Source organism: Lineus longissimus, chromosome 7 (genome assembly GCF_910592395.1).
Source record: "Lineus longissimus chromosome 7, tnLinLong1.2, whole genome shotgun sequence".
Lineage (NCBI taxonomy): Eukaryota > Metazoa > Nemertea > Pilidiophora > Heteronemertea > Lineidae > Lineus > Lineus longissimus.
Window position 1 is genome coordinate 8,688,083 of NC_088314.1, and position 26,647 is coordinate 8,714,729.

General features: G+C 39.8%; 1 protein-coding gene across 4 annotated transcripts in view; it reads right to left on the minus strand.

Moving 5' to 3' along the window:
• Positions 1–26,647, minus strand: part of LOC135491662 (neuroglian-like) — a 69,558-nt gene that overhangs the window by 35,871 nt on the left and 7,040 nt on the right. The window contains exon 1 of one of the 4 annotated variants that reach the window (XM_064777635.1): positions 3,963–4,021. The exons of the other annotated variants lie outside the window; for them this stretch is intronic. The gene's annotated coding sequence lies outside the window, so the exon portion shown is untranslated. Of the gene's footprint in view, positions 1–3,962; positions 4,022–26,647 lie in introns of those variants that run through there. 4 annotated transcript variants of the gene reach the window in all.

The following is a 26,647-nucleotide window of genomic DNA, read 5'->3' on the forward strand; positions in this document are numbered from 1 at the left end:
TGGCCCAAAACGCAATTCACCGCACTCCTCTGTATATTTATGAGATGGTTATTTCGGGGGATAACGTGCTGACTGACATCACATCAAATTATCAGGATTAAATTCGGTTTTTACAAATGCACGCTATGACTGTGAAAATTTTGTCACGATATCACGTGTTTTATCGTCATACCGTATCAGTCTTTGCACTAAATTGATAGGTGTACGGATTCGTGATGGAATCTGCAGTTCCGACCACGCCCTGACTTCTTTGGCAAGAGTCGGATGGAGATGGACGATAAGTAATTAATCATGATTGCAAACAACGCTAATTCAGTCTCGGTTTGCTTAATTGTATACTGGTAGGAACACGCTGCTTCTTATTGTTAATAATCACAAGGAGGTTTTACATGGATAAGAGTAATTAGGGTAAGCCGCACATGAATCTCGAAAATGAGTCCTGCGATTTTCACATCTTCCACATGAAGCTTAAAGTACAAGATAATGTCTTTTCGTTTTAAAATCGATTTCTTCGAAAGCATTACGAGCGATAGCACCTAGCCTCCATGATACCTAAGGCAAATTTAAAACATCATTCAAAGGTAATTTTTGCTGCGATATCCGCGATTAGAAGCAGCAGGTGCATGGTAGCATTTCTTTTGTGGCTAGCCGTGCCCGCTTATCATCAAATCGACATGTGTAAATGGCGAACGTATATCTGACAAGAACCATTGTGAATGAAGCGCGTACAGCGATTCTAATTGCACATAGCGTGTAATTAGTTAGCCAATGTTTCCCTGCCCCCGGGCACTCGGCACCTGAGGCTCCCATTACCACTTCTGTGGGGGAGTTCGGCTTTAACAGTAGAAGCGTTCAAAGAGGCATCGAATGTCAATTTCAGAGTCTTAGCGACCTTACCATAACCAGTGCGAACAACAGAACCGTTGTAGTGATTTAAATGTCTCCAGTGGAAAAGGTGTCCTACTGTATTTTATGGTGACCGATTAAGGTACTAATGTTTTACAGAGACCTAAGATTCTTTATCCCGAATACTCTATCCTTGGTAAGATTGATTGTCTTTACCAGACCGGCATCATAGGGCGGTGTCAAAATGTCGGCAAGTACAAGTACAATATTGTCAACTGGTCCATTGTCAACCTTCCAGAGGTTTGAGGAAACGGGCATCGCCTCTGTATGCTTTAACCAACACACCGAAACAACCCACTGAACCAAGGATAACAAAATTAGAAAGATCGTTATCGGACAGCACCAGGAACTAATGCTGAGCTGGAGGTCCATGGTTGTACAAGTATAATCAAGACCGCCTGGGTGTACTAAAAATGCTGATCAATTGGACTTTCTAGCTGTCTTTTGCATGGAAACATTGAAATATGGGAAACAACGATAATAAAGTGTTACACCGGATCTAGTTCATCTCAAAATACGCCATACACTGCTGCTAATATCCATATAACAGAAGACACTGGTCTGAATCGGACTTTTGGTCAAGCGAAAAAGGATATAGTGACTAAAAGAAAAAAACGCAAGCAAAATACGCCATACACTGCTGCTAATATCCATATAACAGAAGACACTGGTCTGAATCGGACTTTTGGTCAAGCGAAAAAGGATATAGTGACTAAAAGAAAAAAACGCAAGCAAAGTAGCTCATGTTCATTTCGAACACAGACATCAAATGCATGTATCTACACATTGATCAGAATGCATCCTTCATAATTACCCGATTCTCATTTGATTGAAGAACGACTACCAATCCAATAACACCCGGCCAATTGATTTCTTCTCCGACGACAGACAATCGTTCAAATGACCTTTCATCTCAATAGTATGACGATAGTATTAGGTTCCTCATTTCCGAACGCTGGGTGAGTCTTCTTAACGTGATTAAAAATCAAAGTGCGGTAAATTGATCGAAAGTGTCTTTGACAGCTGCGGCGGTATAAAAGGAATCGCATTCCAAAGGACAGAGTTTCAGGTTCCGTTACAGAAGGTTCCCAGCGAAGGTTTCGGTCTGTGTACTGTAATAAACTTCTCCAAGCAGAAATCGGGTTGTTGTGTGGAAATACGCACACTTATTTCTGCTTGGATCAGGGTTCTGGGACAATCGTCGAACTCCCTCAAATACCAAAGTGTCTTGTTCGACTTCGGACTATAATATTGTTCCAATAACTTACCCTATCATTTCGTTTTGTTTCGTGTTTTAACTTGCCGAGTATTATGATAGTAGTACAGACCTGTTTTTTATGACTGTGTTTCATTTGTTTTAATGATCTCTGAATGAAATTTGGGAAACCCATCAAGTAGTGATCGAGTGGACTTATAATTTTTTATAAGCCCCACTAGTCCTTGTTTTTATTCAGTATATAAATTTGGCCTGTGAGAACTTTAGCCAGCAACCAATAAAGCCGCCCGAATGTTAACAGTATAACAGTGTGCAGGCATTCCAACAATAACATCATCTCATCAATAACAAGGTCTGTCAGATAGTGTTGGATGCTTGAAATGATCCAAATGTGCAGCCAAAGGTGCCGAAGACATTTTGCCATCACCAGGGACTCGATACAAGATGCCCAGTGGTGAACACGATCCATATGGCCACAGAAGTGACTGACTTGCAGCTGCAGCTGCCGCTAGCAGAAATATACAATCTACTCGTGAACCCATAAGCTGACCATTCCGTTATAAACAGGCTTGAGAATCACACATGTTCATTTCCTTTTCGCGTTCATCGTTTAGTCGTCGTCGTCGTCGTCGTCGTCTCCTCCTCCTCCTCCTCCTTCACAACTTCTTCGTCGCCTTGTTCGCCGTCAGCGTCGTGTTCCTCTTCGTCTTATTCCTCGTCGTCGACTTCAACCTCTTCTCTTCCGTCTCTCTAATTCTTCTTTCTCCTCCTAGCCTTCTATTTTGTTCTTCCTTTGATTAGTGGTAAACCTTTGGCCAAGGCGCACCACTGCAGCTTTAGGTACGACAACGCTAGTACACGACAGGTTATGTTTTTCATGACAAAAAACAGACCGGGAAAAAAATCCAGACAGCCAATGCTCCTGTTGTCCGCAGGTAGTAATACGCACTTCCAATATTTCATCAAAATTACAAGTGCCTACATATTATTCCCCCGTTGCGGTAGTCATTTCCGTGTTGAATAAAACATCATCACTTCTTGCATTATTCACTTATTCATATGGAAGGCTAAATCCCTTTGTTATTCGTGTTGTCTCCAGGTATTATTTGCAGAAGATTAAAGGAAAATTTGGGATAAAATATCATCTTCGCCGCAGCTCAATAATGCAAAGCAGAGGAGTTCTGTAAAATCAAAGTTGCTGTACATTAGTCTGTCATATTTGCGTACATTCAGTGTATAGTGACAGTACATACATTTTTTCCTGATACCAATCCAATTTATTGCTTCCTAGCTGTCTCACGTTTTTAATATCATCTTTTTTCCCGTTCACTAGCTTTTCTATCTGACACGGTCGCATTTGGTTGCACTGCTGCACCGTGGTTATAGGAGCGCATAGTGCCTCTGTCTTCAGCATGCTATTTAAGTTATAGCAGCGGAGAGTGGATTGGTGAGCGCTAGGGCGTTTCCACACGCCTACTTCTACACGGGCCTGCACACAGCACCGTTCAGGTTCCAATCTATACCGAAATCCCCATAGGTCGACCTGGAGCCGCAAGATATCTAATGTATCTAGTTACTGTCAGCCAACAGAACAGGACACGGCACACGGTGAAGTATTGATAAAGGAGAGGCTACTGGCAAACGATGGAATTCTATTTCCGACCCTTTTCAGCCAAATGCCAGCCAGCGGCAGCAGCTAAATACGAGAATCGTGGCGCTTCTTCACTATACGCTATTCTAAGCACTACGTGTGTCACTCCACTCTGTGGCTAACCAACGCCGCCCACTTGTCGCCAATAATAATTCTTGTAGTTAAGTTGCAATGAAATTCTATTCTTACCTCAATTTGCAGTGATGAAAATCTGCTTGGTCCGAATTTATTTGCCAAGTGTTTCAGCAGCCAGTTTATATATAAAAAACCTTACTCTACCAAATGCATTATCAAACAACCTCCACTACATGTACATGTATATCCTTGGAAAATCAACATTATGATAAATCGGCGAATAATCGTTTACCTTGAAATTTTAGACTCGAAATATTTACTTAATCCGTGAACAAACGAAATAGAATCCCGTTCAAATAAACATCGCATCTGGCGAGATTCAATTCCGAGCATGCCTGTTCGATTTCGCTGTGGTCCCGGAGCCCCGGAAAACCGCGTCAATCTTACGTGATACTTTCATCGCATCGCTGGGGAGACGTTACGCTTTTAACTTGACAATTTAATCTAAGTTTCCACATACCGGTATGGAGTTTATTCGTAATGTTCTGATAGTCTGAAGCTGTAGGCAGCCATTCATATGACAGTCGCAGATCAGACGGGAGAGGCTTTTCACTCTTTTTCACGGTCTTCGATCAACGTAAACATTCGTCTTAATCATTCTCCACTTTCCTCAAGCAGCAATGTGGGAGTTCCTGACAGATACTGACCAATCAGAAGAGAGCTCTCATGCTTGTGCGGCACAGACAGCACGGCCATGATCACGCATGGGGTTTAATATTGGTTGGTCAAAACCTATCCTGACGTGAAGTCCTAGTACATGATTTCTGCTTCAGGAAAGTGGCGAATGCTTGAATGAATGTTATTGAAACATGTTCAAATGTAGTCTTTGTCAGCTAGCGAATCTATCTTTCAGGTCTGTTGCTGGATCTGTCTAATTCATATGTTGAAAACAACTTGACTGGATAATCAGTAAAACTAGTATGATTTATTCGACCACAAACCTGTCATGTCGGTAGAACAACATCTGAACAGTTCTTGATGTTTTTTGACTGAAATGACTTGAGACCTTTGCCTATACACGGCATTTTAATAATGTTTATATGAAGCACAAAATGTCACTGTTCAACTACTTGAAATTAGATGACTTTCAAAATATAAATATCAACTGAAATGGATTTGTTTATCAAAACAAATCATCACAAGGATGGGCTCTTAAATAATGAGAAACCCAATACCTATTACTAACTGAAACACACTGTTGAATAAAGGTTGTTCAGCCCTGGATGCACATGCGTAATCCATCATCCGAGTACATTTCAGAGCATCTCTCTGTAATCCACAGTGATTTAAATAACCCAGAACTGTTCATCCTTTTACCAATTTAATAAAGTGACATTCCATGTCGAGCTCTTTTGTGAGCTTTTTAAACGAGTCTGTCTTCACACAAAACTCCAGCTGTTCAACATCTATAGGCTAATTATTGCCAAAGTACCTCTAGCATGCTGTGGTGCTTAATTGACAATAGGGAGAATAATTACTTAGTGAACTGATGATTGCGGTGCTGGAAGTATGCCGCAGTACCATACCATATTTTAATCATGGCGCAATTTGCTGAGATTCGGTACTTCGTTTGTGTACCGCTAAGATTTTTGTGACCGGCAGCCATTTTGGTTCGAATTTTACGTAGTGATAGGTGGAATATTTCTTATAATTTCTCTCTTTTGCATTGCTTTTCCACTTCAATACCCCGATACACTAAATCAAAGAGCATGGGAGGTATATGCTTACATACAGGTCGTCCTCGTGAATACCGGTATCGGGTGCCATACCGGTATGGGGTGCCATATATTGCATGTATTATAATTGGCTATTTATACTCCATGCACAGTGTTATTTAAATGTTATTGTATGCACAGGTCGTCACAATCATTGGCTAAAGCCACACCAGCGGGTATTTCTAATGTTTTGTTCGTCAATGTTCCAAGGCGGTATGGGAAGCGGAATTGTGCATGACAAGTCACAATAAAGGCGAAACGAGGGCCTACTTAGTTCTACTGGTACCCTTTTGTGGACATCCGAAATGTATGGTCCTACGTTTATAGTACAGAAGGGGGGGGGCTACCAGTATTAGCGAGGACATCCTGTAGTTTGGATTAAAATTTGGCTTTAGAGACAAAGGTTAAAAAATGCTAGTCGTAAAACAGAACATGTAGTTCGGTAATTTTTTTCTCACGTTCAATTGGATGTTTCTTTTTTCATTCACCATCATTGGATTCCCAAGCTACCGTCAAGAATAAGTTGGACACGCGATTAGCGAAAGAAACGTCGAAAAGTCAACTGCAGGCTACCTTGGTGGCCACTCAGTACGGTTCAGCATTTATTTATATCAGTATCCACGTACCACAGGGTACAATTCACTGCAATTGTTGATTAACACAACCCGCCATTCTCCTCAGTTGGATACGGAACAGGAAACAACATTAGATTAATCCCGCAGAGGACAGTACATTGCGACCTCATTGGCCAATTAATATTCTTTTATTGTCCAATTGGCGTTCATTAGGTTGGTTGTATCCCTGAGATGACCATTGGATAGCGATGATGAGTTTATTTGGTCAGAAAGTGCATTCAGAAAACTATATTATTTTGGGAGTTCTTGAGTAATGTTGCGGAGCGTGTGGTGTGCTTGTTGATTAGGCGATGGCAGCCACACATTCTTCACTTGTAAGATATATGAACGGCATCCTTAACATTCAAGGGAGTACTGTTTTTGTGTTTCACGGAAATAGCATGATATCATTGCGTCAGTCCAGCATTGGTCTCCTTTCCGTAGCAGACATGGCATTTTATACCGTAATGAATAAAGTCAGCAATGAAAGTGGTGTAACTTGCTTCACGTTCTCAATACCATGATGTTCCTAGAATGGTCACCTGGTGAAATGAATTAATTATACGCCTTGACAATACAAATGTAGAAGAAACGACGTGTCAATGCGTGTACGTAACATGCTTAATATGTGAATGTAACACTAAAATGGCTAGATGTACAGTATCGGAACTGGACGGAGCACTCGAGATTTCAAAGACAGTGAATTGTGCAATCACGGACTTTTAGAAGTTTATGGTGCAATCAAACGAAAGTGCATTATTGATGTCTATCATGGCTGGTGCCGGACGGGGAATGGGCGCCATGGCCGATGAAATAATATGGCCATAAAACTCTGCAATGATCAATAATGTTCTCAATTGTGTAATATTTCTGCGATACGATGTATTCTAAGGACGATAAGACACTCATCGCAGTCCATTCTGTCATTGAAATACATGTACTGTGAATACACATTGTATTATTCGATTCAACGCTTGAGTGAAAGGTTTAAAGTCAAAATAAAAAAACAGGAGAGACTTTTTTAATTAGAAACTTTAGCGTTAAATGTATTTTGGCATTGTCATCAAACTGCCAAAACAGTTCTGAGAAATTAACTGTAGGAAGAACTGAAATATCTGCCATTTTCATGAACCATCCACCTTCCTGAATACGAATATCATATACATGTAGTGTGAATGTTTTAGTGAATGCTGTCGAGAAGAAAAAAATTTAGTTACACCATCATACCTGCTTACGCATGTAGGCAACACTGACGATGTACACTCTCATTCGAGCGCGAGTTAATTCCGCAGCCCGCTTCAAATAATTAATTTTCTCTACACGAATCAAATAAAAATTGGTTCCCAGAACTGATAAAAATGTAGTCAGGGACATTATCTGCTATGAAGAGACGATGTACACGCAAACTTAGCTTTTATAGACTATCAGCAACTCGTTACAACTTTCCTCGTGTTATCTTTGCTGTCCAGGCACACTCAAATTCTGCGACGAAAATAAAGGTTATGGTAATGATAACACTGGCGATGTTTCAATCCGGCTTCTTGGTGTACTTAAACAACGTATTGATAAAGTGGACAAGAGAAAAGATAATACTCCCATTTAATGGAAGTACCCCTCACTGGTAACCACAAAAATCTAGGAAAGGGCACATTCCTCCGAGATTATTCTGGATTGTCCGTGAAAATCTGAAATACCCGTGATTCATCCGTGATCTTCCTAAAACTGGAAACCATCTAAAATTCTATGAGCTACACTGCACAGGACCACCAGAGGAACAAAGGAACTTCAAATGAGGCATAAATCACGGATATTTCAGATTTTTCACGAACAATCAAGAAAAATCACGGAAAATGTGTCTTTTCCTAGATTTTTGTGGTTACCAGTGCCTCGATATATTCAGAGCGAATTTGAAAGTGTATGACCTCTGGACCACAAAACCACTAAGAAAAATTGACTGGAAAAAATTAGCTGTTCTTTGGCTTAGCCCTGTCTGAGAAAGCTATGGCCTAGATAGACTGACGGGAAAAAATTGCCTACTCGAAGGATAAGATGAAATAGAGTTTTTACAAATTTTGATTAGGGACCAAAGAAGAAATGCACTGAATTTATCTAATAACTCTTCCAATTCTCTTGAAATAAACCACAGTATTATCTATATCGATTATCAAATTAACCTAATATGAGGCGAAGGCTTTTGAAGTTGGGGCCCGCTCATTTTACTGCAATTTATGCCATAATTTGTAAGTGGAGTCCTCCTTTGATCGTATCATCTTGCACTTTAACACTCCTATCCTGTTGAAAATTATTTAACCCTACGTGACCCTGAATGGCGCGGTATGACCACCACTTGATGGGTTAAAAAAGAAAAATTATTCATAAATTTACACATAACTAGAAAATCAGTTCTTTAGACATGCATTATCATTTGGCCAATTAGAACTCACAGAAAAACGAAATGATAGTGTATATGTATTGGAACTACATGTACATGTATTGTAGTCCAAAGTCGAACGAAAATACTGTCAAGCAGATGTAGAGTTTGTCTGCGAACGTGTACGTGTGCGTACTTCAACAAAACGAGCCGATTCTGCTTGGAGACGTTTATGACACAGACCGAAACCTTCGCTGGGAGCCTAACAGAACCTGAAACTCTATCCTTTGGAATACGATTTCTTTCATACTGCCGCAGCTGTCAAAGACACTCTCGATCAATTTACCGCACTTTTACTTTTAATTCGTTAAGAAGACTCACCCAGCATTCGGAAATGAGCAACCTGATATTATCGTCACACTATTGAGATGAAAGGTCATTTGAACGATTGTCTGTCGTCGGCGAAGAAATCAATTGGCCGGGTGTTATTGGATTGGTAGTCGTTCTACAATCAAAAGAGAATCGGGTGATTATAGAAGGATGCATTCCGATTAATGCATAGATACTACTCTGTTTGAAATAAGGATTGGCTACTATGCTTGCGTTTTTTTCTTTTCTTTATATCCGTTTTGAGATGAACTAGACCCGGTGTAGCTGTTGTACACCGACCGGGTACACCGATTGCACCATGTTCGGTCAGATCAAAGGACGTAAATTCAAAGACGTTGGTAGCTGCAGAAGTGGAAAATAAGGAGCCACATCATCGGCTCCTTGGATGGATTTTTCCGTCACTTCCGATTTTGTGTTGATCTCACGCATTGTTGCTGCTTTACACAGGTCGCACCATTTCCACGAGATCAAAGGTTGATTGAAAGACGTCGGTTGACTGTGCGCTAAACTAGAAAATACGGAGCCCGTTCACCACAATATCAGTTTTTTTGGGCAGATTTGTCCTTTATCACCTTCGATTTTGTATTAATGTCACGCCTTTCGCTTGCTGCGGTACACAGACCGTACCATGTTAGGTCAGATCTATTTCAATCCCCGAGATCAAGGACTGAAATGCAGTGGCGTCGGATGACTGCGCAACCAACACGAAACGAAGCAATTGCATTCACCACAATAATATTTAGATTTTTCATCGCATTCGATTTTGTATTGATATCACGGCATCCGCACGCTGCGGTACATAGACCACACCATGTTCTGCAAATCCCTTCCGCTGCGATGAGTAAAACATCCTGGCATTATTACGAAAAACGAGCTTGTGATTTTTTCTGAACAAAATCTTCAGCTCATTTTTCCACGTTAGTAATCAGGCTTCGTGCAGTTGATATCTTAGCCGAGGGAGTCCAGTGAACCGACCCCAACGTGATTCGAAATTCGTTATGTTTAAAAATGTTTGAAGAACGGAAACACTGGAATTTATGACGCGAAATAGGTCGCACACCTGTAATAAGGTTTGAAGCCATTTTCTGTGAGACTTTTCTGTGAGACTATTCTGTATTTCAGAACAGTAGGGTAAATTATCTTTTAAATCCATGTAACTTCTAAGACACAAATGTACAAGACACTTCCAATTTGATTTCCAATAAATTTGTGAAGCATCTCCGAAATGGCTTCCCTGTGATCAGTTCTTCTGGGACACTGACCGAGTTCCTCGCCGTGTTTATCCAAGCATTGCTTCGTAACAAGCCAATCGATACGCGCACAACAGACGATTTCCAGCCAGTTAAACAAGGGTCCCATGTGTCAAATATTGCCAGAACCATATCACCAAGCCTGATATGATTGCCTACATTGTATGTTCTCTGCCTGTACATGAGAATGTATCCGTCCACAGTATATCGACGTCTCAGTATTAGTCTCAGTTCTTGGCCGTAACTTGGTAATCTTCTCCTTAATGTGGCTGATTTTTGAATGGACGTTCCTGGCGAGGTTCCTGGTGATGTTAGGTTACTGGAAGATGTAATTGTGGCGTCATTGGATAGCGGCATGCGGTCCCGAATCAAACTAGGGTAACGGAGGGGTCCTCTGATTTGATATGGGGAGTACCTTGATTTGATACGGGAGTTCAACTGACATAGTCAGTTTGCCCGATGGTCGGTGAAGTCAAGAATTAAGGGGCGATTGATCTCGAGTCTGATAATTTGGCGGGTAAGGGGTTTTATTCTGTATTCAATTTGCCTCGCGGGGTGGTGATTCGTGATTGACCGGGTGCGACGCAAGGAAGCACAATCATTTCGATAGTGTGGTATGTTTTCAAAATGCGGCCGGGCCTTGATCCCTGTACGGTTGAAGTAGTTCCTACTTAGGAGGAAAACACCATCTTGTTCAACTCGCGGAGAAGTCAGCATTGCCAGGTAACAGGGAAAAGTAAAGAAATGAGTAGGGAATTCACTCTTCGTGAGCGTCAAGTCTATACGTCTGCCAAAATGACTACATTAATTCTCTTGTAGTGAAGTCAAAAAATGACCGACAATGGAAAAAATAAGAAGATTATCTTGCCGCTGCCAACACACAATTTGAAATTTGTAACTAAATTTGATGATTTTCAATTGCGCTCATAATAACTGAATATTAATTTACCATTGCCGTTGTGTAAACAGACACATGAATATTATCTTCAACAAGTTGCAGACACGTTGCTTGCATGATAACTGCTCGGCCGGCATTGTGTTTGATAGCATGTATATATCTTCCGGCACCACACCAGTAATATCAAACGGCGTAACATACAATAGATGTTAAGTAAGGTATCGGACGCCTATTAGGGGATTTGGCAACATCGTTCTAGCACCTCAACTGTGCACTTCAGACAAGCAAAAGTCCATCTCGAAATCGTTCAGATTTGACGTCACGTTACGTATTTCGGATGTGAATGGTCAATTTTATACACACTTTATAAATTTCCGCCTTGAAGTGTTCATGCCTGTATTGACGGGCACATTCAGACGATCTCTTATCATCCGGCATTGATCCAGGGTTCATCTATCTTGTAGAGTCGGAATTTGCCGGCCGATCTATCTTATTTTTGTTGCCGTACATACAAGTAGAGATTAGACTGGTTGTTAAGGTCCATAGGCGCAGATTCGCATCGCTAGCAGGCTTATAGTCAATTGATCAGGACAATTTTCTTCAACTTTTGAAAGAGTACATTGTAATCTTTTGCTTGAAAGAGAAGTGAGACTCCCTTAAAGGGGGACTAATATTGTTGATAGTCAGGAGCTAGGGATTCTAGCATGCACAGTTAGGGGACTATGATGTTTGATTCAGTAATGATTGTATTCCTTCTATGTACTGTAAGATAGTAGAGACTCCTATCGACTGCTTCGTTTAACTCAATCAGGCCTATCTGACTCCTGCCAACAGTCTCTCATGAGAAGAAGGCAGTAGTTGCCTGATTCGTTTTATTTAGAAAACCTTTCGTACGCCTTACCGTACGCCTTACAGCTTTGACAAATAATTGATGAGTATGTGAACTTAAGCATTGCACGAGCGGGTCACTGTATAAACAAATCGTAGCCACACTGGACCTTTAGCATCATTGATCATTCCTTTATTGAAGAAGCGCGAGGGACCTTCTCTGCTGTCTTGTTATCAGAGGAGTAATACCCAGATGGCTCGAAATGTTTACTTATGTAACAGACGGGGCATGTGGGACGAAGATATCATCCGATTTGGAGCGACCTCTCCGATTACTGGTTTGATGTCTATGATATATCATGGAGTGACCTCATATGCCAGCATGACATCCCACTGAGAAGCCCAAATTGACCGATTCTTATCCTTATATAAATACGGGAAAATGACACGAATTTTGTTGATTTTAGTTGGCCATACATCATACACGAATCAGACTCTCAACAGCGTTAACTGACGAAGGAGACGTTCCGAAGGGGAAATTAACTTGGGAAGAACGGTGGCACCAACTACACTCAGCAATGATGCATTCGCCACTGAGATATACGAAGCAATTATGATTCGTCACTAAATGTAGCCGCTTGCCTAAATCAATTACGAAAGCTCAATAGACATGCCCTTAAGGCCTCCAACTTGTTTCACCAGTTAAGGAAGTCTTCAACATATCAATAACGGAGCACGAACGGCAAGTGGTGTCAAAAGCTTCGACTTCGTATAATTCGGCTTAGTCGAAGTAATGAATGACGCAACTGCGACATTTCAAGCCACTTATCTTGGAAATACTTAGCCTCGGTGCAGGATGTAAAGCAGGAATCGGAAATCAGTTCTTATCTGCTGCGCCTGTATCATTTTACTATTCGAGTTTTCAATTCGAGTGTGTCTTATGCGACGTTAAATTAAAGCATCTACATGTACGTCCGGATCTCTATCGACTACTTACAGTAATACTTCAATGTTAACCTTTCGACTAGGAAGCCTTTTAATGAATAATTCCGAGCGAGCAACATGTAGGCTACTGGTTAAGGGTAAGGCGTTAAAAAGTGTTTCAGGACGAAGAAACCCAACATCAAAAGCACAGAAATGTCAAAGCTTTTTTTATTTAGTCTTCACGTTTCCGACTCACCTTTTTCTTACTCTCAAAACTCGGATTACTATCGTTTTGAAAGCTTAGCTGGTTATTTTTTAAAAACACAACATCTAAGTTAAAATGAGGTTAAAAACTTTCTATGATCATGTTTTAATCAGGGAACACACCTGGTAGAAACACACCTTCTTTATCTTTGACTTGAGGTATTTTTAGGATGGATTTTATCAAAATCAACACTTTTTAATTAACCAGTGATTGTTTCATCTCAAGATGGTTTTATCAAGATTCAACAAGCGAAAGTTCAAATTTGAGAGTTTTTATGCTGTGTTTCTTCAATGTTTTAAAAAAAAGATATTTTTACAATTTTAATCAAAGCAGTTAATGACATTAAGTTTCAAGATTAATTTCATCAAAGAGAACATGATGTTTTTTTGCCAATGAAATTTACAAAAGTAACATCTCAAACTTAGCCGATGTTATATAAAGAGAAACAACCGCTTTCCATGTCACGTCGATTTTAGTTTTTATTCATTTTCACTTTTCAGCTAATAATAGGACGTGATGATGTGGGATAACAGTGATATTACACATCAAAGGTTATACGTCAGTTCGATTCCAATGAAACAATGCCAATACTTAGAAAAGATATGAGAATCTGCTTGAGAGAATGGCATAGTATTTTGAGATATTGCTAATAGCAGTGATACTGGATAGATTTTTTGGACAACACCTTGTAATTTCGTTTTCATCAGGCATAGTCATTATTGATACGCGTGACGGTTTAGCTGCAGCTTCACTCCACCCAAAAGTAAGGGACCATCTAAGAAATTTCTCGGAGCCAACGAAGTAAAATATATTTCACTTCGGATTCAGTTTTCGCCACCTCTTTTCCTCTGAAGTGAAACTTAATTAAACGGCCGCTTCTTTCAAGGGTTGAACATTACACACCATAAGGTGTACGTCAGAAAAAAACTGTTTTGGGCTCAGGAGCGCAAACTGGTTGGATTTCTTTGAAGTTTTTAATGGATTTCTGCTTCTACCAAATAGAGTTCAGCAATGTCAGTGCAGAAACTTAAGAAAACCTCTTATTATTTGACTCTACACGTAACTGCCAACGAAACAAAGCACTCTTAAATAGTACATTTATATTTACTGGGGAAAAAAGATCTATCAAACCAGTATTTTGATATAATGGAAATAGTGTCGCTCTTTCCCTTCCAGATAATCACTTCTTTGGCGTTACAATATTTGTGAGATGGTCCCAAAGAAATAAAATCAATTGGACTATTCATTATATTACTTTTAGAGACTAAGACAGGAAGATCAAAGGTTGAGGATCATTTTTTCATCCCATTAAAGTGATCTTATCCCATCGTACAAAATCTCAAAATACGTTTTATTTGACAGCGATTAGAGTGCTGCCACCTACTTCCTTTTCCTTCAATTGCTGGAAACGCATGATTACCTAACCTTCATAGTGCTGTGTTGGTTGGAAAGAAATTCTGTTCAGCGAAATTTTGATACGAATTCACGGGTACACCTACTTGGTCTTATGGGGCCAAATTCACAATCAGTACATCGGAATGAGATCACTTTAAGGCACTATTCGTGTTCCTTTTTCCATCAGAAATAAATCTGAGGCAATGCGTTTTCGTAACATTTGTCTAGAAACATACACGACAGGACCCGGTGACAGGACATAAATCAGTCCATCCGTTCTTTACCAACGCATAACATGTACATTCACAAGTATATATTTCATGTATATATTACATCCCATGTGAATGTTTTGGGCAAGCTGTCTTTTCGCGTAGAATCCAATCTCGCCAAGAGACAAACTGAGCTCATTTAGTATCAAGCTCTGCGTCAAACTGTTGGCAGCAACATAATCCGCCGGGAAAGTAATGCATTCTTAAAGCTGTGTCGAGAATAATCATGGAGCGCTGCGCTGTGATAACATTAAGATAACATTTTAAAAATTAACGGCATTTTTTCATCTGTTTTTTTATGCCCTAAATACAAAACAAATATATTTTTGTAATTACCCCATTTTTACGGTGGCTGGGAAAGGACATCATTCAATTTAATTTTTTCAAAATAATCTCGGAATTCCGACCTTTTATCTCGGAATTCCGGCATTTTATCTCATAATGCAATTCTATTTTTTCAAAATAAAAGTCGGAATTCCGAGATAAAAAGTCGGGAATTCTGAGATTATTTTGAAAAAATAAAATTGCATGATGTCCTTTCCCAGCCACTGTACGTTTTAAACACACTGTACCATAAAGTATTTATGTAGTTTTGCATCGGTTTTTTCTTACTTTCTTTGCTCGATAAACAAGCTATTGGAATACTCTTAGAATGATACAACTTTGGACTTTAAGCTGTCTCTTTTATAGAGATGGGTATCTTTTCACTTGCATCAGCCACAATAGATTCTGAAGAAGATGCAAATATTGATGTTTGTGGAAGTATGCACATTGATATGGATGCACTTCCTAACAGCAATTTTGCAACAATTTACATGTTTTATGCAGGGCCGTGGAGAGCAATGTACTGCACACAGCATAGATATTGTGTTCGATGACACCTTCAACCCTTCCTGTCAATGGCCGGTAAAGCAATTAGACTTGCGGAGTCAAAGGCAGCTTTTGGAACAATGCTAAAAGCACACCTTTTTCGAGTGTATTTCAAAGGCGCCTGAGAGTTGGTGAAATTTTTCACCAAATTTGGGCGCTTTAGAAATGTCATATTTGATTGATTGATTGATTGATAAAGTATTTATCTGGTTGAAGTAGCGAAAACAATATTGAGTCGTTGAACAGCTCTAAGCAACAATCATTAGTAAGCTGATGAATTCGTGACACAGTGAAAGCTAGCTTTTATCGCAGACTGTGGGCGTTGGTGAGGTGAAAACGGGAGGGGCTTTTACATGTATCGTAATGGAAATAAAAAATGTTAATTAACCAAATTACTATGATAGTGATTACACAGTTCAAAAAGTTTTATGAAATACAAAAATACTCTAGATTGTTCAGCAGAGTGTTTTTTGGCTTTCAAAATAGAGAAATAGAAGAAATTCCATTGATGTTTATTGCTATTTGTAAGATAATCCATTGTCTTTGGCAGTAGATCCAAGCTTTGATCACGCGTTCGAAAATCAATTGTAACATTAGTGGTGACAAACTATAAACATCAATATCTTACGACCAAATTTCATATAACATTAGAATTAAGTCCAGGGGCATCGACTGACCTTTTCAACATTTTTAATGCTTATGAGGTCTGTTGATATCTTGTCATCATGGGTACGCAAACTAATTTGCACGATTGTCTCAAAACTCTTCAGTCATGTCAGTGTAGAAGCTTGATGTGTTTAGGGTATAATTACAAGGCACTTGGAGGCTGATACGAATTTTGTGAAACATTGCAGGCAAAATTTAGGCTTACCCTTTATGTGAATTTCTAAACTGATTCCAAAGTACATGTGTAACAGTAACGTCAATTGAAGCCACTGATTAGACCAAATAAAAAAGAGCGGAAACCAATGTTTCTCGCATGCTGGTTACGAAGTCAGAGAAATTTCACCACAACATGTAAGTGGAGCTCGACTGCCAACACCAGGGCACTTTTTCACATTTTGACGTTATATTACATTACATCACTTATTGAATTTTAATTGGCAAATAAGTGTCCTTTTGAAAGGTTTTTATTCTATTAATTGCTAAAACTGCACTTTTTCAAAAAGAGGCTACTGTACTGCCTGTATTACAATTATACACTGAGATGCCATTGCAAATAATTAGATAGCAATTGACGCTAAAAGCAAAGTGGCGGGCGACATAACACAAAAATACACATCAATGTCTAATGAGCTAAAGTAAAAATTATGACAAATGACATCAGTTGAGACACGTACAGCCAAGAAAGGTCGGTCATCCTTCTGAAAAAAAGTTTCGTTTGTCGCGAACTTTGTTTCAACTTATGAGTAATGTGTCATAAAAAGTTTTAAATCCTTATATAGACAGTCATGGCCTACCCTCAACCTATTCTCAGTCCACGGAAAGCGAATATTACAATTACAGTGGATCTCTGCCGGTGATACCAGCGGGCACCTTTGAACTTTATGTTTTTCTAGGTGGAGTATAATTAAATGAGATATGGTATAATTTTACTTTTGTGTGACATGATATATTACTAAAAGATGTTTACATAAGTGCCAATACGACTACGCCCTGTAATCTATTACCACACGAACACTTATTTATATGTATGTCAAAAAGTGGCGGTTTTAGGTTTCTGTAAACTCCATCAGACACATTGTTTTCACAAAAAGTTCATGTTTTTTTAGTAAAGAAAAAGAAATCCATATTTAACGATCGACGGAGTCGCAAGTCATCGATGTAGGAGGCGATAATAAAGATAACTTTACTGATTACCATGTACAAGAATTAAAGGAGTTTTTGTTTTATTCCTTCAATATATATGTTTGTTCTCCTCTTGTTTCGACAGCATGCGATTTTTCCGAAAGGATTTTGTTTTCTTCCGATTTTGTTTCAACTCTTATAGATAGTAGAAAAACATTTTATTTTTATGGAGAAGCTAATGGAAAATCTATTCATATCGTATTATGACGATTCCTGGGGCCTACAACACTAGCCAACTTTCAGAAAGTTTTGAATTATCCACGGTGAGATGTTCGGCTTTTTATTACTGCGTACATTTTCCTATCAACGAGTTTCAGAGCAAACCTACGAAAGAGCAGGGGTTTTTTTCTCGACGAGTTGCCCTTGGGTTTCACTGGTTAATGTCGTTGGTATCCTAATAAACCTGCGCACCCCAAAACATAAATAAAGCGGTCTTACCCTTACTATCTTCTATACTGTCTTCACTGACTGTAAGATTATGCATGATCGCGTCGGGTTTCATAAAATTCTAAATTTAAATATCTGTTGCACTAATTGACCTGTTTAATTGAAGGAGGCATTTGCATACTGTTGTTAACACTCTAAAATTAAGATGACTTCATAATATTTCTCCAATGGTAAGGCAGAAAGTGATTAGCACATCTGATTCCATTTTCGGCCCCTCGCAAGAAAATCTAGAGTGCATGCCACCTCTTGGCTCACCCAAGGCATATGGTATATGCTAGGTGGGAGGCGTGACCTACTCGTACATGTAATGTTAGTATAAGGATTTCAATATAATAGCATAAGCAACTCTAACTGAGAGAGCGGGCTCTAAAACAGAAACCAATAACTACAAATTGTTTCATAGAAGTAGTGGACGAGTTCGTGGGGAAAAGTCACGCTGACTCGGTTTGTTTCAATGGCGCTACATGTATATGATATTGGCCATCGTTCTTTCATTAAGAGAAAGGATCCAATCGGATGAGTTCCCCCAATGTGTCAGCAGTTACTGAAGATGACTTGGGCAGAGAAGGCATCACTGCGCTCTCCCCCACTCGCCATAGGAACAAAGCCTCCTTCAGAGTATATGCATCATACAATATTGGTCAATATACAGTGATTGAGAGGGGAGACTCCTTCAAGAGCAACGCACTCAACCAACACAACAAGTTTACACGATTCCTTTATGAATCTGTCAAGTTTGACCTTGACCCCGTGATATTAGCATGGTTGTTGACATTTGCATTTCTGTCACAAGAGGGGCTGATCATCAGACAACGGATACGGGAGAGGACTAAGTATTTCGAGTGCGTTATCCAGTTTCTGACATGAACAATATATTGATTTCTCTCAGAAGCCTAACACAGATTTCATATATAATCTGTCAACCGAAAAAGGCTACATTAGCCTACCCATGGTACCGGTGTACGTCTAATTCTGTGATTGCTTCCCACGGTGCTGGTCTCATCAGTTACAGAATATGGTAGAAGAAGGGATTAGCTGAGCCGTAACCTTTACCTTTACCTTCGGTGGTCGTTCTGGCTTCTCTTTATCCTGCTTTACAGATTAGGTACATGTGCATGGCCTGGCTCTTTGTAGGGAGATCATTGATTTGAATGCTTTTGATTGGCCCATCCGACATTATCAGGAACTTTCGAGGAAAATGATGACTTTCCATTTCTGTGACACGATTTTAATCAACACAGGCACGGCATCTCAAACGGTTTCTATCCGAGGACGTGTCAGACAGAATTATGGGCAAAGTCAATAGCGCTCATCGAAGCTGAACTAACGTTGAAATCCTATCAACTCTGAGCTGTAGCTTTCGATCTGTTTCATCATAAACTGGACTGAAATAGCTGATAAGTCTGTCAGAAGGCAGCTGACACATTATGTCTGTTAACTGTGAATGTTACATATATGTATCAGCCCTCTTGGATTGAAATTGATAAAGGACAGTTTCATCGCATTGAGTACTGTATATTCCTGTACATAACGATGCACATCAAGCACGCTTTAATTTAAATTCTATCTACTAGTACATTCAGGCTGATTCGAGCCAGTTGTGATTGAAACCTCCATTATTGATACATGCAAATATCCGTTAAAATCACTAGATCAGTGGCGGATCACTTGACACATCCCGTTTCTTTGCTTGACTGGCTTCGGAGTTCATAACGCGAATCCTAATACGCAGTTTGACTTATCTATTGGGTCGTACAGTATCGCCTTTTTGTTGATGCGAAATCTCTTGGAATATGCAAAGCGGCAGCAGATGAAAGTTGTACTGAAGCAGCTACGCGCTTTGACTTTTATAAGACAGCCACGGAGTGTAAACGCGCAAATCACGACAGGTCATGTATAGGTATTCCCTTTTTTCTTAATAATAACAGCTTTTAAAAATTCTTCAATTTTTTTGTAAGAATGATTACCACATTTTGTTTTGCGGGAAATGTCTGCTATGGGGTTGTTATAAAATAGGTCAAGCAGAAGCAATCCGACAAGTAAATGGTAACGTATTATAAGTATCATTACAGGCATGCAAAATATATTATGTATATCAGATTAGAAATCCTTCAGAAATCAACCATTTTTACCATTATCTTATGGTTGTCATGTTAAAGTTTTCGATTTCAATACTAGTATGTCAGTTGGTCAATGATCCGAGCATGAAACAGAATTTCGAAGCCTGTTGTATTGCTATCGAAAAGCACCAAGACGTACAGTCACGATTGCCTAGATATTCCCAGATACATGTATCTAGAAAAAAACCTTCTGAGTCGGCTAGGTTACACTCCTTTACATGAGATAACAACCACAGCCCTCGGTATATATGGCGTGCAATTCTTAGAATCGTGTAAAAAGAAAGCCATAAATGTATAAGCTTTCCAAGTAACAAGAAAGGATCCGAACAATTGCTCTAAGGAAACAGTTCTATCATGTCAATCACTTGGAGTATATAGACAATCCCTGTAATAGAACGTGCCTTCTCTGTTTCGGAGAAGAGCGTTGCGTACTGTTATTAAGCTTTAACAGAGATGGGCATGGAATTTGATCAATTAGCAGGGGAAGAGTAACATTTTATGCTCCTCCACGCTCAGTCTATGCTCCCTGAAGACAAACCTATACATTCTGTAAAATCTGCACGCTGCCCAGACAGACTTTTTCGTGGCAGTTGAACAGATATGTGCATATAAGCGTGAAGAAAGGAATATGTGAACCTATTACCATATACAGATGAATATTTGAGCGTCCCGAAAGAACTCGCTGATGCCTCTCACCATATCGTTTTTTTCATTCTGTCAGTACAAGACTCATCTAAGTAAAAAAAAGTATTTCAATGCTAGTCAGGAATAGAGATGAGGACACCTTTTTCATAATCAACTATATTTTGGTCCAAAGACCCGACACAAGCTTTCGGCACTAACTGTGCCTTCATTAAGTATGATAAAGAGTAAAGGATTATTGCGGGGTACTGCCCCCCCCCCCCAGCTGACTACACGCAAAAAACAAAAGCCTGTCAGACAGTGGACCAACGATTAATCGATGAAAAAAAATGTACAAATAACCCCTCAAACATATTATTTTATGTCCAATTTTGTTTTCTCTTTCTTTTTCTGTGGAGCAGGTTTGTGAGGAAACCAAGCCCACGATTCCGGTTGTCGATTTACATCGTCTTCCATCCTTTAATCAGCCATATTGAAATACAGCTGTTCGTAGTTATAGGAATTAAAATGAGCTGGGCAATTAATTCCACGATAACAACATCAAGAGGGCCAAAATAACATCATAATTGGCATGTTATGATGATGCATTGGCCTGTTGATTCCAGTCTGCCGTTCCTTGTCAGAAAGTAGTAAAAGTAACCCGATTTTATTCAAGACGTCACGTTCCGTAAATACGGATAATCATGCCTCACATTAATAGAAAGCGCAAATGGCAAAGAGTGAAAGCAGGGTCTTGGGATGTAAGAGAGGATAATAGGTACAAGATGCATAATTTGATATGTCAAGACCCTCTTCAGCTTAGGATCTGCTTCGAGGAGCTTAAGACAGATGGGACGTGAAGTAATTACTGACGGAATATTGGAAAGGTGTAAGCGAATAGGCTATCTGATTGCTGCGAATATTTGTGATATCACGCAAAAGACATTCATGTACGGTGACTTTGAAATACTTTTATAATCCAGTCTTTAATACTCCAGACGTGATTGACCAATCTCAAGGGTACCATTTTATTTATGGCCTTACTGCTGTTTATCATGATTAAATCGACCTTCTCAAGGTCGGCCAATCTGGCCATTGCTTTAAAGGGGTACGTCGTTCGGGTTCATATTATTAACTGGTGGCCCAGGAAATAAGAAGTACGCAATGCCGTAGTGTAATTATTGTGCATGCAAATTCGATGAAACTTGGTATATACATATGTATTATTTGTATACATGGTATCTGTCTATACGTCGGCATTGCCGAAATTTCAGTGCGTGTGTTTACAAAATTAGAATTATTCAAATTTAAGTTCAATCTTCAATTTTTTGAATGGAGTAGGCCCAAGCCATTAGCTTTCGTCGCCAAAAACTGACTTGCTCCGTTTGCTAAGGGTACATTGCACTTTTCACAACAACTTCTTTTGCTTTTAAAGGCCTAGATTACAAAGTCTAAAACAACAAAGCTTCAGATATAACCACCAGTCGCCCAGGGCGCTTATCGAAGCTGAGACAGAACACATAATATAGCACTTTTCCGCCCATACAAATGTCAAGCCGGATTGCGTCAGCTCTCGCCTCATCATGAGTACAGTGTTTTTGTGGGAGTTTCACCTCCCAGCGCTGCGACGTTGGTTGCTTATAGATCACTTCGAAGAGTATGATGAAACAGTGGCATCATAGCAAGAATTTCTGTTAATCCAAGTCAAGAATTTAGCACTGTCCTTTCAACCATCTCTCATTTCGTCTGTCCTCTCGCTCGTTGTCCCCGTTGCGCCTGTCTTTGGCCTTTTTCATTTTTTCTATTCCATCTTCGGGTTTTCCGTTACATCTGTATGACTCCCATTTCTTTTGTAGTCGATTTCTGTTTCACGTCGTGTCCCTCTAGTACCAGACACTGCTACGTAGGATACTCACCAGAGCACTTTTTTCCACTCCTTTCTTTATTCCCCAATTTTTTTCTATAACCTTGATCATGATTTTTTTCCTACCCACACTGACATTCTGGATAGTGGTTCTGACAGTCGTGTACCGGAATATCCTTCCGCTGCGAATGTGAATGAAAACCAGCTTTCTCCTTTTTATGTTTCTACTTCTAGTTCCTTTCTCATTCCAGCTTTAGGTATCACTGATGTTGGTCGAAACTGCCCAGGACCACTCGCTGTGTCGGCGCACGAGAGCCAGCGTATGCCAAATAAACCATTGACCTAAAGACTTACGCTATTGAATTTGGTATTCACGTCCGCGTTCGATACGCGATACCCTGGGGGAATATGGATGCAAATGGTCGCCGTGTTTGTTATTGGCTTCTTCTCTGATCTTTCATCGATGAAGGCATTCATTTACCACTTTCGCAAGGCAAGATTGGCCGGAAGTCTCAATAGAATGTCTCCTGTGATTGTTTCAGTCCAGAAGACTACGCCGTAAAACTAAGATTAGGGGTGAGCGATTGACCAATACGGTCGTCTTTACTTGGAAAAGTAGTATGTACTTTGCAATAAATTGAATCTATAGTCTTCTTGAAACAAAACGATAAGCGATAGACGATACACAATGTACTTATAGCTACACCATTGTACTCACAACAAGCATGTAATCTATGCTTGCTTACAGTCATCATGATAAGGAGAAGTTCCGCAACCCTTACGAACGGCAGCAAATGACGAAGTACGAAATATGTATCTTATCGACGATTTTCTTTGAAATTTTTCCGATCCTGCTCCACAACTTATAGTCGCGCTGCGTAAATTAGCACGGGTCGTGGTGACACGACAGAACTTCGTCGTTCGTACGGACTGCGAAACCAGCCTACTAATGATAGTACTGACGACCAAAACTGGGAAAACGATCAACCGGCGCTTATCATTAAAGGTAAAAACGAAAAAGAGAGAGGATAGGGCGATAATGGATCAGAAAGTTTCGTTTCTCGCCGGGTGTTGTTTGCCTTCTGACATTATTTAATTGGACATTTACGTCATAAAATAAGACCAAGGCTGCATGTTTTGCTAACTTGACATTTAAGTCACTCCATCAAGTCAACATGGTCAAAAAGCTTTTGAACTTAAGACACACAGCCCAAAACAGCTCTGGAAAACTGGTAAAAATTGGTAAGTGAAAGTCAAAAGCACGTTTCTTTTCAAGACCCGCGTGCCTTCCGCTGCACGCGGGTAAACATCCGCGCTTGGCTTCCGGTGGAGGAAATGAAACGAGACAAAAAGAGGCACTTTTGGAAAGCTAGCGCAACATTGGGTTCGATTTATTTTCCAAAGAAGACGAAAACGCGCCGAACAGCGATTAGGGTTTTCGAGAGGAAACCATTTTTTACTGCCCTTTGATATAGCATTGGGCGGAGGTTATTAAGATACGTAAGGTTGTTTACATTGTATGCCTGGAGCCAAACCGCTACCGAATGGCCGGTGTGAAAGTACATGCAGTCCCTGGCGTTTCAGTCCCACAATTAGATGAAGAATTAAGCTAAATGGCGAGAAATACCAAAGGGCATACAAAGGCGACAAATCTCGTTTCGTACTCCGGAATTGCAGACATGCGATGTAGTTCAACCACTTTTTGGCGTTGATAGAGAATGATGTTTGAGAGTACAGTATATAATCGTCTTTCCATCACGGACTTTAAGCACCGCCAAACCACGAAATGTCGGTAATCGAATTCGGCTGGCTTTTTATTATCACCCCGCGCCAATGGGAGAGTATTTTTGTCTTTCGACAAATAATTCGCTAAAGCCATTTCCCATCCAATTAACTCGTGAAGAATAGTCCTCGTGGCAGGTGTCGGGTGTTTTTCGAATAATAATTAGACCATGAGATCTGGTATGCAAACGGCGAAACACAATTTCATCAAATAGATAGGTATCGGTTTTTCCTTGGAGCTTTTTCCACAGAAAGTGGCTGAATGGGTTTTAGTGGTAAGTGAATCAGTTTAGCTACTTCACTGCTAAAAGTATTGTGAAGATGACGCGCGCTGCCAGTTGTTGCATCTAGTGACTATGAGTACCACTCCCCTGAATGAAGCAGGTAAATATTGAGGGATTCAACCAGTGCCAATTAACCGAAATATTAGCCCCTCGCCTGCGCCACACCCCTGCAAACAGCGGCAATTTTCAATCAAATTATTCCGTGACGCCGACTTGCACACACCCAATTCATATTGAATTTACAAATCCCCACCTGATTGCATTTCTAAATTCAGGAAAACCTTTGCCCATTTTATTGATTTTAGTGGATTTTCTTATGTTTCTTGACGATCATTTAGTTCGTAATTCATTCCTAAAATATGAAAGAGTAAACTATTGGTTACAAAACGCTCTGATAATAAACCATTTTGAACTTCTTAAATTTGGGATTACGGTATGTCGGATAAAGTCATTTTCTTGTCCAATACGATGGTTGGCGGCTATTTCATGCTTTTAGAAGAAAGGTCTACACAAGATCGTGACTTTGGGTATCCTTGGTTTTAGAAAAAAGCTTTGCAGCTTGGTAATTGATTTCTGGTTTTAGGAAATTGTAAATGAACAGTTGTTCGTAACGAATCTGACCAAATGGTTTCAAGCGAATGACAAATAGCATTCCGCGAAGATGACGTCACTGCAGCTGCTGCCCATCGCTGAATTACAGGCAATGTCGGACAAAATGCGGTTTCGTAATGGATTCAGGCTTTCTAACTTGGGCAGTTAGATTCAATCTGGCACATGTCCGAGTGTTGGAAATACTACATAATTGTTCTGAATATTTCTCTCTCTGACTCTATGGTATCATTCATGCAAAAAACAATGCAGGGTCAAAGATAATTTACTTTGGAATAAGCTCAAATGCGTAGAAATAAGTGTCGATGTCCGCCTGTCAAGTGACTAAAACGTCATCAATATCTTATGCAAATGATCTTGTGAGCTATAAATAGTAACTTCGCGGCATGCTATTAATGAAACGGTAACAAAAGGGTCACAATCTTAGAAATGCACTGTGTTTGCTTATCGTTTACAAGTCATCTTCAGACATTGTCAGCTGGGGCTATAGGCTGGAGGGTCAATTTGTGTGTGTTGGGTCTTCGGGTGATATGCACAGTTACGGGTTTTTGATTCAGCGAGAAATATAGTCTTTGCACAAGCAAAATCAGTTTGGATATACTGTAAGATAGGAGAGGCCCCTATTGGCCTCAGTTGGTCTGAGTTATCCCTTTAATAAGGCTGCAACCACTGACAACAATTATCAGATACTTCTCTCACATCCCCTGATCCGTAATCACCATGCTTTACAGATTTTCGACTCGCTCTCGTAATTTTTGGATTCGCTTACAGTTGAAAGTTCGCCACGGTCGAAAAATATCAAAATCCGATCCATAACTTCTAATGCTGCCCTATACATGGTGATAGGGACCCGATTTAATCTAATTCTAGACGTAATCAATTAATGGAGAAAAAAATCACCAGTATTACGGATGGAATGGAATTCCATTGCCTGAACATTCGATATTTCCCCAGTAAGTGACCTAGATCGATACGGTCCCATACAGATTGATTGCTTAAACATTTCATTACCTAATGGTGAAAGATTATGGTACGCCGGTCGAAGTCCGGCCATTACTAGTTATTGGCATTCCACATGCAATACGCATGCAGGCTTTGCCATTCCTACAAGAAGACATTTGGTCTTGAAACTCTTTTGTTCCACTGATCAAATAATGTTAGACCTTTTGGCAGAAAACAAAATTTTTGACACAAGAATTCCTATTCCATCCATGAAAACGTGTTTCTGAATATGCCCAATTTGGTTTTGGCCTTTCATGAGCAATTTGGTACATCGAATTCGAGGCGCCTTTAAAGACATCAGTGATGCTGTATGCCGCGTTGATCTTCATAAGGATGATATATCTATGAAGCAACATGAAACCGTTTTTTCGAT